Below are 18,214 nucleotides of genomic sequence, written 5' to 3' on the forward strand. Positions count from 1 at the left end.
ATGGCGGAGACTAAAACCATGTACAGAATAGTGGAACGGTCTACGAAAATAGTAAATAGTATCTCGTGCACCCTAAAAGTGGTAAACGACATTTTGAAATTTCACGCAATTAGCCTTAGGGGTTGACGCATAACACACAAAGGAAAGAGAAAAGCACTTTTCTCATGTGCTCTGAATCACATAACGGTCATGAAAATATCTGTGTGAGATTGCACGATAATCGTTGGATCAAGCAGGATTGATCAATGGTGGAGATCAGCCAAGCTTGTTGGTGATTGGGTGACGCAACAACCATTGGATCAGATGGAGCAGATCAATGGTAGAGATCATCTGGGTTGGTTAATGATCGGGTGACGCAATAATGATCAGATCGAGGAATGAGATCGGTGGCAGGGATTAAACGCGCTAAAGAGAGCATCGATATATGTGAAAATATTCAAAGAAAGGAGAAAAGGTAAAGGTTTAAGTGTGTTTTATGAGTTATTTCTATTATACGGGAATTATAATAGAAATAGGCGGAATTAATGTTTTATGGGTTAATTTTGGGTTTTAACCAAAGTCTGAAGACCATGGTATGGTTGACATGCACGGGTAATAAAATTAACTGAAAGGTTGAGTTATAAGGGTTAAGAGAGAACCAAATATATTTCCGCTTAAAGACTTAGACTTTGATAAAGTGGGTTTTCATCAGATGTTGTATTTCTGCATAGAGTTTAATTAAGGAGCCTTAACCTTGATTAATTGAATGTTTTACTAAGTATGGAATCTTTGGAATTCCTGGGACACACATAGTGTGACATGCAAATTTATTTGTATACTATGGGTATATGTGGCTTAGGATGCATCATTGGGGTATATGCAACTTAGGCTGGCATCATTTGGTATCAGAGCAGAATAAGGATATTCTGTGTGTAAAATTTCTTTGAGAAACTTAGAACATATTTTTGTTTTGAAGGTGTGTATGCAGGCAAGAGGAGATCAGAATTTAAATCTGACAAATAATAGGCACACAGAGATAAAGTGTAGTAGAATTTGAAAATGCAAACAAACACAGAACAATCCATTCAAATTGCAGGTGAATGGTAGAACAAGATCATGTAGAGGTCTTGAAGATAGAAGGTGAGAAGATTGCAACAACCTAGAGCAAGGAGTGCTCAATTGGTTCCAGAGGAGAGAACCAGAGAGGTGAAAAAAAAAACTGAGCTCAGAGGAGGGAATCTTAGTGAGGCATGTGTAGCAAGAAGGAGACTTGTTACTGCAGAGGTTTTGTTGTAGCTCACAGGAAGATCATAAAGGAAATTCCACAGAGGATGTGGGTAGAATTGTTATGGGATGAAGACAGCTGGTAAGAATTTCTGAATGAAAGAAGAATGTGGCAGAACCTTGAAGAATTCTAACAAAGGTTGGATAAAGAGGATAATTGTGTTCTTAAAAGGTGTAGATGAGTTGAAGCCTAGAAAGAGAAGAGAGAAGTACTCAAAGAGGTTCTAGAGATAGAGAACCAAGTGCTTGCAAAAAGACCAAGTACAGAGGAAATCTTGGTGAGGTAAGTGGCAGCAGGGAGGACTTGTTGTTGCAAAGGATTTAGTATAGTTCATAGTAATTGAGTGAGGAGCTCATGAAGATAGAGAAGAAGATGACTACTGATAGTCATAATAGAGGTAACAGAGGTTCTGAGGAAGACCACAATAGAAGAAAAGTGAAGAAGGAGGATGCCAAGGCAAATGGAAAGAGAATGAGTCAAGAGGAGCTTAACAAGGAGATTTCAGAGTTAAAAGAACAACTCGATGTAGTAAACATTCTACTAGAGGAAAACCAAAGACAAGGTTGAGTCTTGAGGAAAAAGGCAGTGAAGCGACATAAATTACAAAGAAGGCTACAACAGAGGCAACTGAACTGGTTGGTGGAAAAACTTAGAGAATTTGAGTTGGAAATGGAAGTTTCTATTTGTGAAGCAGAGAAGGGTGAAGTTCTGGGTGAAGATGAAGAATGGATATCAATGAAATATTGGGATAGTTCAAAGAATCATGAGGAAATGTGGACAAAGGTAGTAGAAGAGGCTATAAAACCTTGTATTTTTGAATCTAATAGTTTTGGTGTGTTTGCAGGTTCTGCAGAGGATTGGAAGTCTTATGAAGCTGTCATAAAAATTGATAAAAGTCACCAGAGTTCAGAGAAGAACTTGGATCAACATACTAATGTGCTGACAGAGGATGAAGACTACTTGTCAGAAGATAAGTATTCTAGAGCAAAGTATGATGGAGAATTCCTCTTGAATGAGGAAAGTATTGAATTGTTGTAGCAGAAAGAAATTATTGATGAATTTATATTTGGAGCTATTACAAACAAGAACAATTCCTTGTGGAAGAAGGAGATGAAGTTCAGCCTGAAGAGCTGATATGTGAAACATTAGTTGAGGTTGTTGAGCCTTACATTTTTCAAACTGACAATTGTTGTATGAATACAGGGATTATAAGTGTTGAAGGAGGACAGTTCTCAAATACTATTACACAACATGGAGTTGATGAAGTACTAATTTTTGAAAACATAAGGAGAGAACATGAACTTATTTATGTGAATATGAATAAGATAGAATTGTCTATGGAAGACAATATGATTGAATCATTGAGCAATAGTGACCATGTAAAGGAAGAAGTTGGAAATGAAGAGCATTGTGATAAAACACTCGCTAAATGTAAGGAGGAAATTGAATTGTTGGAGAAGTTGCTAGGAGGAAATGACAATAGAAAAGAAATGGTTACATCAGTACTTGAGAGTAGCAGAGAGTCTCTAAAATACATGGAGACAAAAGAGTGTTGTAATTCACAAACCAATAGTTTGTTTGCAGGAACAGTGAATAGAATGAATGAGTGTGATGCCGTGGTCGAAGAAATTGAACAAGGTTATTTGGAGATGAGATGGAAGTTCAGAAGAAACAAGAGGGTAAGGATGTAAGGGTGGTAGTAAGGATCCAACAACTACAAAGTGAAGGTAACCAACCGAAGATTAAGGGAAACCTTGAAGAAGAGACTATGTTAGTTGAAAACATTGTAAAGGATAATCATTCCACCATGATGATAGGAACAGTGGAGATAACCAGGGAAGTTGTTGAGGTAGTCAGCAAAGTAAAAGGAACAAACTCTCATCAAAGGATGAGTGAATGGGAGAAAGAATTGGAGCTACTGGAGAAATGACTGGAAGCACCAGTAGGGAAGAAAGAGCCCGATGAAGATTGCAAAGGATATGTAAGAGAGGAAGAGGAAAAATTTCAACAAAGAAATGAGTTGGACATAGAAATTGAATTGATGAGAAAAGTGTCTCGAAGGGAGAAGACAACAGCAAGAAAGCAAAGTAGTACCAAGAAAAAGACAACAACATACTGTGAGAGCATAGCTAGTGGGGAAATGCAGCATAAAGTGTGGAGACCCAGAGAACAACAACAAACAACAACAACAACCAAAGACAAACTACAGAACAAAGTATGGGATCCAGGAGGACAAAGATCAGAAGCACATGATCAGGATATCACGATGATTAGGAGAACATGATTATTTGAAGGAATTTGGTTTCCTGAATAATAAATTAATGTAATTATTAAGGTTTTGAGTAATTTTAGTGAGAGATATTAAGAATAGGATTTAATTAAGTATTGTGAGGAATATTTGTAAATGTTCACGAATGTTAAGGAACATGAGAGAATTAGGATAGTTGAGAGTTCATAGGGATTGATAGGTCTGGAAATTAATTGTAAAAGCTTAGATTAGGAATTAGTTGATGATTTTGTGGATTAGAGAGGATCCTTAGAGATAAAGAATGGATTTTAGGATTTTGTAGAGAAGGTTATGGATCTAAACCAGGAATTGGTTATAAAATCGTTTTGTATAAATGTAAGCCTAAAAGGCATAGAAGAGGGTTAGCTAGCTAGGAGTTAGAGAGTGAGTTAGTTAGATAGGGTTGATTATAACCCTACGGGCAGGAAAGGAAAAGGCCACTGATAGTGAAGATCAGGCCAGGAAGGAATCCTTTTGTAATTATTTGATTATTAATACAGATAACTCGATTTCTGAGTTTGTGTGGTGTGAATGGAGTAATTGAATGAATTGTGCGTGAATTAGAAGTGATTTTGCATAACATAGGTTTGCAGGTGTGCAAAATGAGAGATGAAGTGCAAAGGAGTGTGTTACGAGTTTATACACGACAATATGGGAGGAAACCTTTAATGTTACAATGAAGGTATACTGTAATGTTCTTAAAACCTAAGGAGTTACGCAGTAGAAGCATAAAGGAGCAAAGGAATAAAGGATGAAGCTGAAGATCAGATCAAAATATTTGAAGACCGGAAGGCGAGAACAAAGACATAGGCGAAAAGCTCGATGAATGGGTTATTACTCAGTAAGAAACATAAGATCATAGCAACAAAGCACAGTCGTTGGATCAGATAGATCAACGAATGAGAGTAAGGGAGATAGGTGGCTAAGATTAAGTTGCATGGAATAAATCTAAGAAGATGGATGGAAGAGATTAAAACTGCCTGTAGAATAATGGAGTGGTCTACAGAAATAATAAGTGGTATCTCACGTGCACTCAAAGCGGTAAACAATATTTTGAAATTTCACGCTATTAGCCTTAGGGGTTGACAAGTGGCACACGGAGGAAAGAGAAAACCACTTTTCTCGCATGCTCTCAATAGGATAAAGATCATGCAAATATCTGTGTGAGATTGCACGATAACTACGGGATTGATCAACGATGAAGATCATCCGAGCTTATTGGCAATCGGGTGACGTGACAGACATTGGATCAGACAGAGCATATTAATGGTAGAGATCATCTTGGTTGGTTAATGATCGGGCGATGCGATAACCATTGGATCAAGGAATGAGATCGACAACAAGGATTAAAAGTGCTAAAGAGACCATCAATATATGTGCAAATATTCGAGGAAAGGTGGAAAGGTAAAGGTTTAAGTGTGTTTTATGAGTTATTTCTATTATACGGGAATTATAATAGAATGTTTTATAGGTTAAGTTTGGGTTTTAACCAAAGTCTAAAGACCATGGTATGGTTGAGATGCGTGGGTAATAAAATTAACCGAAAAGTTGAGTTCTAAGGGTTAAGAGAGAACCTAATATATTTCTTCTTAAAGACTTAGACTTTGATAAACTGGGTTTTGATCAGATGTTGTATTTCTGCATAGAGTTTAATTAAGTTGCCTTAACCTTGATTAATTGAAGGTTTTACTAAGTATGGAATCCTTGGAATTCCTAGGACACTCATAGTGTGACATGCAAATTTAGTGTATACTATGGGTATATGCGGCTTAGGTTGCATCATTGGGGTATGTGTAGCTTAGGCTGGCATCAACTTATGCTCATCATCCCTTCTATCTCGTGGCTCCAAAAACCTACCATATCTCACTGTATTAGATCTATCTGAGCTATTTCTACCAGGAGACCTACTTCCATAAGCCCCATTAGTTATTTCCTTTTGTCCATGGCTAATCCAAAATGGCCGTTGTCATTACAATTCTGAAAAACTCTGAAGAAGTATTGAATTAACCTCTACTTGCTTCTCTTGTGCCTATATATCGATTAATTATCCACCTTACAACTCCTTATCTCTTCCATTAAGCTTCTTAATTTATCTTCCAAATCATAAGAGTGCCCCACACCACACTGCTCATTTGATGCATAGGGAGATTCTTTGTAGTCTACCACCTTGCTAGCCATTTGATCTCTTTCCTACAATTCATATAATGTTAGATAAACCAAATCACAATAAATCAACATACCTTAGTATAATTTGGGTTGGTTACTTCATCTCCAAGATAAAAAAATCAGTGTGATACATGCATAAGATAAAAATAACAACATATAGACATACACAAATATATGCATCAACACATAAACATCGTTCTAGTTATAGTTCGGTCATCAACGAAAGGCCATATCAACAATGCATACTATAACCTCGTGCATGAAAAAAACCATTACTCCATTGTACACATTTCCACATGCAACCATGAACATGCATAAACAATGCCAAAATAATTACACATATGCATAAACACATGTAATCAAGTATAAGCAATCAATTCTTGTAACCAACCTACAATATTGATACATGTAATCAAACATACAAGAAGGCAACCTAACATACAAGGATGTGATCAAGCGACATATAATCAACATGTAAGTGACATGTAACAATATGTAACCATTCATATACTCATGAAAAATTCATTCCCCAAAATCAACATCAAGTTCCTCACGACAACCTTACTACAACCATAAGCATCATTATGCAATGCAACAAGCACATGGAATGCAAGTGTAAGAGACACACATGAAATTGACATGCATGCATGACCAACACATGCTTCCCATCCAGTCTGAGCGGTGAACCATGCTATGATACCATTTTGTAACACCCTCCTCCCACATCTACCCAACTGACTAGCCAATTGGGGTAACCATGCGACGAAAGGCTATTATGATATGATTCAACCTCCTATGCGACCTTAAGGAAGTGGGATCAATGTAAACATAATGCACTGACATTCAACATCAGCTTTAGGAAACTCATGAACCAATCCCAACACTTCATAGATCTTTTCCTTGGGTCCCACTAAGTTTTCTGATAAATTACATGTCAATCACTCTCATGCTATAGGCAAGACAATGTCCAAAAAACCAGTGTCTATCTCACAAGATTTTCTGCCGGCATTCGGAGACACATTTTTCCAGTTCTATTCCAACGCCCCCGAGATTTGAGCCACTTTTTCAAGCCTGAAACCTAGGTCACTGCCCAGAATGGAATGAGAACTTAAAATCAGTAAAATAAAAAGGAAACGATGATGCAAAAACAATAAGTTAAACAAGGCCTTAACTAAACCCCTACTAGCCATGGTAGACATTTCGTCAAACGTATCATCAACATGTAACCTACATGTGTAAACAACAAAATTAAGGGTAGGGATCTCATACTTATCAGAGAATTGCTATGACCCATTGTTCCCTCATGTCACTTGCTACATTTTCATCTATTAGGCCATAAATTCATTATCCGTTCATTTACAATTAAAAACATGCTGAGAGCCATCATAGTTGTTGTCATAAGATATACATATAACCAACATAATAGGGATAGAAATATCATAAACATATCAGCCATAAAATCCACATATACACCAGTATCTTTACACATGAAAATCAAGGGAATGAATTTCTCATTATTGAATGTAATAAACCAACCTTAGATGGGACTACCACGTTCCATCCAACCATAGATTGGCTGAGCCAAGTCTCTCTTCATCCAATCACCCCTGTGCCATATTCCAAGCTTGAATATGGGACTCATAGAGCACACCAAAAACACCAAAAAGGAATGGATGCCACTAGAGTTCTCTAGCTACACCGTGAGGAATTTTAGTGCCTCATAGTCTTAGGATTTATTTTAATCCACAGTCCGTTTTAGGGATCACTAGGCCCTACACCGAGACACATTCTCTAAGATTTACCATACATCCCATCATAGGACTGCTAGGCTCAACGAAGAGAAATCCACCTCTTGGCTTTGTCGTATATTCCGCAATTCACTATCAAGGATTCCTATGCCAAATGAGGCACATAATCCTAGCTTTACAACAACCCATAGACCAGTTTAGGGGTTACTAGGATAGTGGCTTTACTGTGATCAATAGTCTAGTTCAGGAACCACTAGGCCATGCTTTTGTCATTTCAATGATCCACCCCATCCATCTTTGGATCCATCTGACCATCCCACATTAACCAAATATGAGAACCCATCTCATCAAATCTATAAGTAAATGGAAAGGTTAGGCTGAAGAACACTGCCGAACCTAGAAAAACCCATGCCATCATAGAAAAGAATTACATGCAATACCATGCATGCTAAATATAGCAAGGAAAATACACATGCAAATTGATACCTGCAATGAATCCTGCTATAGATGTTTGATCTTACATTTCCCTGCTTGATCTTTGCTTCCTCTTGCCTTCTTTCCCTTTCTTTCTCCAATGCCATAGTCTTCAAATAAAACTCTAAGTGTCCAAGAGTGTGTGTGTGAGAGAGAGAATAATGAGAGAGCTCCGAAGATAAACTGACAAAAGGTTACCAACTGATTCTTAGAAGCCTTTTTATGAATGAGGCCTCCATTTTCTTCATTTTCCATTATTTTCGTTCATTTTCCTCCTCACATGCAACCTATGACTTTTTACCTCCCTTTTCTCCTAATTTCCATTATTTTCAGTAATAATTGTGCTAAAAGTACCATTTTTCATTTCCAAAGCCTTATCCATTGTCTTGGAAAATTTCCTTAGGCATAAAAAACCAAATGAACACCCCTTAGAATGTATTGCCCAACATTCAACTTGGAATAAGTATCTCATGAACCGTGGTTATTATTTTAACTTTTATTACATGGAATTTTCACCATGATTGTTACAATGGTTGGGTATAGGAATCTAGGGAGGTAATAGAGAGAATCAGTCCAAGATTTCTCAACTAGATTCAATAAGGTTTACAATTCCATCCCATCAGACTTGAAGCCTCTCCCAGGACTTTAGTTCACTATCCAGATGGATTTGATGCAGAGATAACCTATCAATCAAGGGAAATAAACCTATCAACTTTGTAAGAAATGCAGAAAAATGTTGTTGATATAGAAGTGAATGTGTTTATCAGAAGGGCCAAAATGGAATATGAAAGAAGGGGAGTGGTTATGGAGGAGTTTCCTCCATAATTGGACAATATGCTAGATGCATTAGTGAAAATCATGTAAATGTTGATGGAAAAAATCACTATCCAAAACAGAACTACTCTTAGGGAGAAACAAGGAATACCTCCTTTCCCAACAAATTTTGCAGAAGAAGGAGAGGTTATTGATTCATGTCAGCATGAACATTAAGAAGATACTAAATCTGGTGAAGAAACTTTTTCCTTGTGTTTTGCTTCATTTCAATTACTGAAGGAGAACTTTCATAGTGTTATAAGTTAGCAATATCATAGTCTTGACATCAAACATGAGTAAAACAATGAGTTTGCTGATGGAAACCCTCTACCCTTATCTTTTGCTTCATTGGAACTATAGAAATAAAATTATAAGATTACTAATGAAGCAAGTAAACAATTTGACAATAGCTTAGATTGGAAACAACCTTCTCATATATTTGATGACCCAATTATTTTTTATATGGAAGATTCTTTCCATTCAAAATCACATCCATTGAGTAACCATGAGATTGAAGATTTAGTTGGAGGATTGAAACATGAATAACATTGTGAATTAATTCAAGGTGGTTCTGTGCCATTAATTTTTGGTTCAATTGAGTTCTTGAAGAAATATGTTAAAAATATCACTAGAACAAAGGATGGTAATATTAGAGAGGGTCCTATAGTCTCTTTGGAACCAATACATAATAAATTGCATCATTGCTTTTCAGTTTTCAATGATCCAATAGCCGATCTTTTGGATAGTTTATGCTGTCAAATTTCTCCTCATTTAGTCAGTTGTGAACTTGAAGACCAGGGTGATGAAGAATTAGTTTGGGAACTAGCACCATTGTTTTGTCAAGTAGTGGTTTCATTACAAAAGTCACATGACAATTTGTAGCCCTATCATGATAGATATAAGTTAAAATTGCATAAAGAAAGAATGCATATAAAGGTTTGTATTCCTGGTATCTAGACCACCTGGAGAAAAATTGTAATCTATCAGAAGAGCTGAATTTCAATGGTAATTGATTTGAAGATCCTTTTACAAGCTTGTTGGAATCATCAGTGAAGGTAGATCTTGTTTTCTTTTCCAGTGCAATGATTGGATTTAGTTTGAGATTTGATTTGCCATTCTCTTTCTTCTTATGTCTGCTCAAGGTAATTTTGATCAGAACTTAGTTAAGTAGCCATTTTCTTGATTGGCTACATTGGAGACAAGATATCACCTAGTATATATACTTTCAGCAGGTGTGTACAACCATTATCAACATTTGAAGCCCGAGGAGAAGGCCTTAAGCATTTGGTGATGTGATGTCAATATTCTTATTTAATTTAAAATTTTCAGCTCTGTAATCACAAGGAGGATGCATCCCCATTAGAGCCACTGCTAGGGTCCTATAATATAGGTAATCAAAGTTTATATGTCTAGTTATTTATTTTGGGAATCTGCTAGTAAATTTTAGCCTATAAATTCACCAGGTATTATAGTCTAAATTATCTTTTTACTAAGGTCTCAAATTACTCAATTCATCGAAAATATGTGTTTCAAAAGGGGTCCATTAGACTTGATTTGAATTGTAAGGTCCCTAAGGGGTCATCATTGAGTTTTCGTGAGTGTCTTATCATGAGTGAATGTTGGAAAATTGATGGTGATTGTGATATTATTGTGAACAAATGTTGGCACTGATGTTAATGAGACTCACAAGAATGTGTGTTGCAGTGCATGGTTCATAACGATTCTTATGGTAGATTTTGGCTTCATGTAGAGGATCATCATTGTGGGTGTGGTTTTAGCTTCCAAATATAGAATGAGAAGAAAATTTTTCAGTCATATTACAAGTAGTAGAATGAATCAAATCCTATATTAGATCCTCTCCATCGGAAAATGCTCTGAGCAAGATTTCCAATAGTATGTGGAAGTCCAAAAGTGGACTCCTGGATCAAAAGATATGGTAAGTTAAAGTTTAAGGGTTTGAAACCTTTCAAAGGAAGGCATATCACAGGTCCAGGGAACATTGTTGATCTCTTGTCGAAGAACTAGCACATCAGAGGTCCAGGGCACATCGGTGATCGATAATTGGTGAATCAGCAAAGCAACAATCGACAAATTGGAAAAGTTACGATATAAAAATTTGTGATATACGAATATTGATAGTGTTAAAATAACTGGGGAATTTTGATAGTGTTAAGAACACTAGAGAATGCTAAAAGAGGTTAAGAAAGGATTTCATCGCAAAACTAAAGGTGGATGTGCCCTTTCTCTCTCCTCTAGCGGGATGCATGGTGACGTATGACTGGTTTTGATAAAGCTACGTGGAATTTGAAGTCAACATGATGTGGCAGTAAGGAAGGACACGTGGTAGGAAATTTTATCATTTTGAGGGATCCTTAGGGCGAAAATATAGGTGACACATGTCACCGGTCATGAGATTAGGGGTCGTATATCAGAGGTTGAGGAATGTCACAGCTCGAAAGTAAATCTTCCAATTGGAAACTTCCGATGAGAGGGGGCTCCAATATTGAGGTTGGAAATTTAAAGAACCTCAAGTATTAAAGCACTTAACAAAGGATAATAGCCCCCGTTAGCAAAAAAACTTACTTAGCACCTTTAGGCTAGGCAGTAGATCACAATCCTCAGACCTATGGTGAAGAAACACAGGAAGGGCTAAAGAAAAAGGAGCTAGGACAAAATCAGAGATTCACGTTAAATTACATTATAAAGGGGATTCGATAGCATTAAGTTGATAATCACTCGCCTGGTTATATAACAAACAAAGGCCAAAGGAGAAAAGTGCAAGGGGCTGATGACTATCGGTGAAACGATAAGGCAGAAACTTCTCCGATAAGACTATAGAGATAATTCAAGGCATATGAGTCGGAAAATATTGAATCGCAAGAAAAGAGGGGTTGTAGTTTGAATGGAAAATCAATGATTTTGTGCGAAAAATACTACAACCACTTCAAATTACAAGGCATAGGATTGGCATTAATGAGCCAATTTCCAGATTAGAAGGCTAAAGATTTTCCCAACAGTTTAATATTTCTTGCACCTTTCCATTGATTGTTTTTATTTCTAGTGTATTGTTCAGTTATTTTTTCCAGATAGTCAGCGACATATTTCCTTCAAATATTCAAAAAATAGCCAAATTTGTCCAAAAATCCTATTTTCCAATTTTTTTTTCAAAAATAAATGTAATTTTGTTAAATATCATTTTGTAATCGATTCCTTTTTGGAATCCAAAGTTAGTCCCATAGCAAGTCTATAAATATTTTGTAATAAGACTTAGTAAGGTATGATTATGTATGAAGAAAGGATTTGTACATTAATGTAAGCTGTGAATTATACTTAAAGTGATCAATTTACAGAAATACAGACAAAGTTTGTTCTAGGATTCCCTTTTTAAGCAATTGGAAATGCATTCTTTGATTTAAAATTGTTTCTTTTTCTAAGTTTCCATATGTTTTTCCCTCCTTATTATTGCATGAAAAGTAAGGGCCGAATTTTCTTAATTTTACTCTTCTCTAGCTTGTTAATAATATCAATGTTTTCTTTCTAATATTAAATATATAATTCATCTATGTATGCTCTATATTTAATTGAACTTAATTCATATTCATCCTATTCACACCTTGGACACTCTATAAGATCCAAGAGTTTTCCTACCCTACCTTGTTACAACTACTATGTCATTTTGTAATTGATTACCAAAAGGTTTATGACTCCATGCCTAACGGACTCTTGTAGCATATTTCAACAAAACTTTAGAAAAACCCACCTCAAATTTTAATAGCTAGCCTAATATCTTAGAAACATAAATCCAAATCAGACACAGAGAGACATCTCTAAAACTGGAAGGGATAGATCCAAGATTTAAAAGTGGTTTATGGTTACCTATGGGTTTATCTCCTTAGCCTAGGGGAATTACTGAGTGGTAACAAAATTATGGCACATTTTACTCACTACCATAGTGTTTTTTGTAACAATATTTTCTTAGGTATTTTGTGTATTTATTATTTAACATATACAATTTAGTATTCTAGATATATTGTAAATAAGAGATTAAGAAATTTGTAGAATGATCTCTAAATCATTGGTAACTTGATTTATTATTTTCAATCTCTCATGTCACTCTAGACTCTATTCTTTCATTGTAACAATATGGAAGTTAGTATGATTGATAAAAATATAACTAAAATTGTATGTTCGGACACACCTACTTCTGAAATGTTGAAAGTTGTTCAATCATTGAATCAGGTGCTTTTATCCCTTTATTAATTAAGCATAGTAGAACTACGTTTAATGTTAATTTAGTTTCATTTAGCCCTAAATTTGAGGTGCAAACTATTAAACATGACAATGGGAGAGAGATAATATGAATGATAAACATTGAGTTGAATTTATTATTCACAATGATACATATATATAGTACATTGGTGTGACCCTTGGATTCATATTCCATGTGGCCTCTTGGACTCCGATGGCTATTCACATTTCACACCAAGCCATTGAGGAATAGGTGTCCAATATTCCCCTCTTAATCCAAAGGGTTATGTATGAGGCCAAGAAGAGAGTTGTAATACAAAATTTGCAAAAACATGCATGAAAGCACTAGGTTGAATGTGCTCTTTGAAAAGTTGGTATAAGGGGGTGGTTGAAGGATGACCACCAACACTGGAACACTTAGTGCAGTTCCTAGAACTCTTCTAAAGCTGTCAAGAAGATGGAGTCTTCTGCTAGAGGATGTTTCCCTAATGATTTGGAGAGGGGGACCTTCAACCTGAAAAAAGGAGGTCTACATCTTGCGATGGTTTAAGGATGACCACCGACTAAAGGCATGCTCAGTGGAAACTCTATCTCTGGTTACAAATCTAAATCTGCTATGGAAGGTTGTGGCTCAGGCTCACTTGATGCAGCTTTGAAACTTGTAGATGACCATCACTTCCCCCCCTGTCAGATACAAGGTGAGAAGATGAAGAGATCTAATTTGTAAAACTTTTCAATATTTGAGAACAAATCTTGTTGTATGAGTGAAATATCTTCTTTGATGTTGAATTCCATTGCCAAGAAATGATCTATCCAAGATGAATCTTTGTTCTTGCAACATGTTTGTTTTTGAAGCATTTGTGTGAGGAATGAGTATGCTGACCAAAATGCTTGCACAAATGAAGATCAAAACAATGATATTTCATATGGCCAACTTCATCACAATGTTGCAATTTAACATTTTGTTGTTGCTGATGTGGAAAAGTTACAGAATCTAAAACAACTGAGGGTGAATTGTTATGAAGAAATCAAACACTCTAAAACTGGATGGCTTTTGAGTAATCTAGAATATGAAAGGAAACCTCCTTGTCATATCCAAGAAAATTTTTGTGCTTGCTTCTGACAAGCTCTTCCCATGGTCTGATGATTGGCTTGGGAAGTGTTGGGTGTCTTTCTTCTTCTGCATGTAACTCTCATACTTCATTGGGAATTGGATCTGACTCAACTATAACATTATTGACTTGCTATTTATGGGAGTCTGTATCAATGTTCTAAACATAAATAGGTTTAGAATGATGACTCCATTACTGTAATTCTTCCTACTGCAGTTGAGATTTAAGCTGAACAATATCAATCTTTTCTTGTGCACATTGAAGACAAATTTGAATATTAGAAATAATGTCCTTGTTGATTTTAACAGTGTTTTCAACAATAGACATGATTATAGTTTTCAATAACTCTAATGCATTTTCAATTTGATCCATTGAAAAACTTAAAATTTTCTTGCAATTCCACCATATTTTCTATGTTTAGATACATGAGGCTTGACAAAAACTCTTTAACTAGTGCAATTTTGTCCAACATCAGTGCCCTAAAAACACTCTCTCACTAGTCCAAGAGACATAATTAGCACTTCGCCCTATGAAGTGACTTCACTTGTTGTTTTCAGAATATACAAATGCCTTGAGGCTTTCACTGTATCTGGTTGGGTGATAGGCCTGGTTTGAAAGTCAGGATTTTTCACTATGAGATGACCTATCTAACTTCTCGTGTCGTGAGGGAATTCAAACTCTGGTAGTTAGGGTTCAAGCTGTCTAAATCATTGAAGAGTATCATCTTTAACTGACAGTGTAACACAACCCTATCGATGGATTTTAATATGTGTGCCGACTCACTTGCATAAACTCAAGAACACAATTTTAACCCTTTCAAAGGTAGTGAAGCTTACTCAAATAACGTTACCTCGTATTCAAAGGAGATGGGAGTAATTAGGCATCTACGCACAGATTATAGAGAAACGGTAAATGGCTATTAACAATGCAATACCCTTGTTTATTTTCTTCATTATGAATTATAGAAATGAAAGTATTGAAATAAATAAAATAATTGTTTGAAGTATGTGGGAATACAAACTTGCGATATGATCTTCTCCATTCATTTGTTGTCACCGAATCTGGTGATCAAAGAAGTATGCTTTAGTGGCTGATTTTATGATAGGATTCTTCAGTTTATTTTCTTCATGGTTTATTTGAATATACTTCTCAGAGTGTCTGAGTGCACATCGTGCTGGCCGCTATTCTTGCATACGATCAGTAATTCAGAGACGTGTTGGATGCAGGAGGCGAGTTCTTAATCTTCAATAATCTTTCACTTCATGAACCACTATAAGAGGAGTGCAATGTTGAGAAGCACAGGTGGCAAAAATACTCGACGAGGATTATATTTTAGAATTTCTTTGCCTTTGTCCAAGACAAAAACACAAGAGAATCCGACCGACCTCCGAGATTTTCGCTCTCACAGAAGTTGAGGACACGAAACATCGGGAAGTGAAGATGAACTAGATTTTTTTAGTAATGAAGATAGGGAAGTCGAGAAATACAACATGATATTCCATGGAAAATTAGCTACCTCGAATGCGTAAGGGAAACTAGTGAGGCACTGAACACCCAACACAATCCATGGAGGGATCTCATCTCCTGCACTGCATTTGGAAAGCCTGATTCAGATTCAATGATGCTTGAGAAATGGAAAATGATTCCAATCAAATTTATAATTCCAAGGTGCTCTCTCACGTATGTACTGACAAAGAAGTGTAACGTTCTGTGAGTATGAAGACAAGTATGATAAAAAAAAATGGTAGATTAAGTAGAGAATGCTTGTTTCCCTCCTTTTTTTTCTTTCTTATCATGGGATGAGAATGGAAGAGTCATTATTATGGGAAGAGGCCTTCATGGATGGGAAGGTATATTTGTCAGAGTTATGAACCCATAGTGTGTTAAAAACATATTTAAAAATACATGTATTAGAACATGTCAGACCTGCGTTATATCAAAAAATTCCTGTATTAAAAACCGGGAGGTATGTTGACCATGAGTTATGTTATTCGGGTCTGGGAACATAGTACACAACTATTAAAAAATGGTTGAGAGCATGAGTTATATATCGTGTGGAGTAATGTGGATAGCGAGGTAGTAGATAATGGTATGATATAACTCAGTTGAGGACTACCATGAATATAAAAGACGCAGTCGACGTGTTCTAACAGAAAGATGAGCATTTACATATAGAAGATTCCTAAATGCACATATGAGAAACCACCATCATTTAGGAAAAAGAATGTCCCTCTTAATCCATAGAGAATTCACAGCTTCTTCAACACAGAGCTCAAGAGAATAATTTCAGGGAATTAACTGCAGACTACATAGTTTCTGTAAGTAGGTTTGGTGAGTGAAGGAAATGCTTTTGACAGGGAACAAAAATGGAAAAATTGACATGCACAGAGAGGCCAAAATAACAATGGCTCAAATATGAGAAGGGTTGGAGATCAACCGCTTTGATACCATGATAAACATGACAATGGCAAAGACATAATATGAATGATAAACATTGAGTTGCATCTATTATTCATAATGATACATATATATAGTACATTGGTGTGACCCTTGGATTCATATTCCAAGTGGTCTCTTGGACTCCAATGGATATTCACATTACAAACCAACCCATATAGGATTATTTGTGCAATAGAAACTATTATTTCCATCAATACAACAATCAAAAACATATGTCAGGTGAGAATTTTAAAATAGACTTACAAAGTATAACAAAAAAAGTCTCTACGATTTTTCTCTAGGCACATATTTTTATTGTTCAAATATTATCAATGAATCAATGAACTGAGGTCAATGATGATCCAAAACTTGTGCCACACACTTGAAATAGTGGAGTGACTGACGAAGAAGGAAAACATAAATTTATGGACAAAGAAGTATGTGTTTTTTAGGCACTTATTACCTATTATTTAATATTGTTGGGAATTTTTATGAAATATACTTTTAGTACACTAATCTACCATTTGATGTACTCATTATAGCAAAATTATGCATCCACATCATCATGATACAGTTAATAATGCACTCATTTCTAAAGCTGAAATTATTCTCCATGTATTGCAGATTTTAATATTTTAATGTTAATATGATAATTAAAGTCATAATCGATAATTTTCCCAATAATTTTGTGATTTCAATTTTAGTATTTTGTTTATCATATGCTTTTTAAAATAATTCATTATTTTTCCTTTGTTATGGGTTATGTATTATATTGTTCTTCTATTGCAAAATGGTACAAGTTGCTACACTAGCTCACTGAATCCAAAAACTACAACAATAGGAATAATGTGAGACTTATTTCTATGTCAAATAGGAAGTCATAAATAACAAGTTTTATTCTTGTCCTTTTTGAACCTTGTTTGTTCACATTCATACTAGGTTATTTTCTTCACAAGACGGATTATGATATATTAATTTTTGTACTAGGCCCCTACAAGGTTTTCGTATGTGCTTTGGCTCGAAATTGATATCTAGTGAAATCTAACTATTGTTGTTTTATTACAACAATAAAAAAAGAAAACATGCTTTCATGTACAAGGGAAAAAATTCTCTTTGTCACATATTAAGCAATATATGCATGGTTATGTTTGATGTGTTAAATCTTATATTGTCTCAGTTTCCAACCTTGTAGGAAATTTCATGGTTTTCAAACACTAGAACCACCATGTATTCTAGAAACTCTTCTATTGCCCTCGTTTTTAGCATAACAAAATTTGCAGTTTTTTTTTTCATTTTCATATCTCTTTGTATTTCCTCATCCAATTCAACTAGATCTATAGAAATGGTATTTTTTGAGTGAGCTATAAATAAGAAAAACATTGATTAACATTAAGTCAATCTAAGGATCCTTGGAAATAGAAAGCATCTCTATGCAACCCAAATCAAAGTGATTATTAATAGATTTTTGTTAACAAAGGAAACAAGATATATCTTCTGATCATTGAGCAATATTCCGTTTTTGTACTCCTTTTTGAGGGTCTTGATTGAAATAAAGACAAATGTTATCAGTCTTATTTCCTTTAATGTACCTTTATTGGGATGGGGTCCCTGAGACAATTTCGGGGTTAAAATAACCCAAGTTTGGATATATTTTTGTAGGTAA

This window comes from Pinus tabuliformis, chromosome 4_2 (assembly GCF_031772625.1).
Source record: "Pinus tabuliformis cultivar Carrire ecotype Pingquan chromosome 4_2, CPIR1, whole genome shotgun sequence".
In the NCBI taxonomy this organism is placed as follows: Eukaryota; Viridiplantae; Streptophyta; class Pinopsida; order Pinales; family Pinaceae; genus Pinus; species Pinus tabuliformis.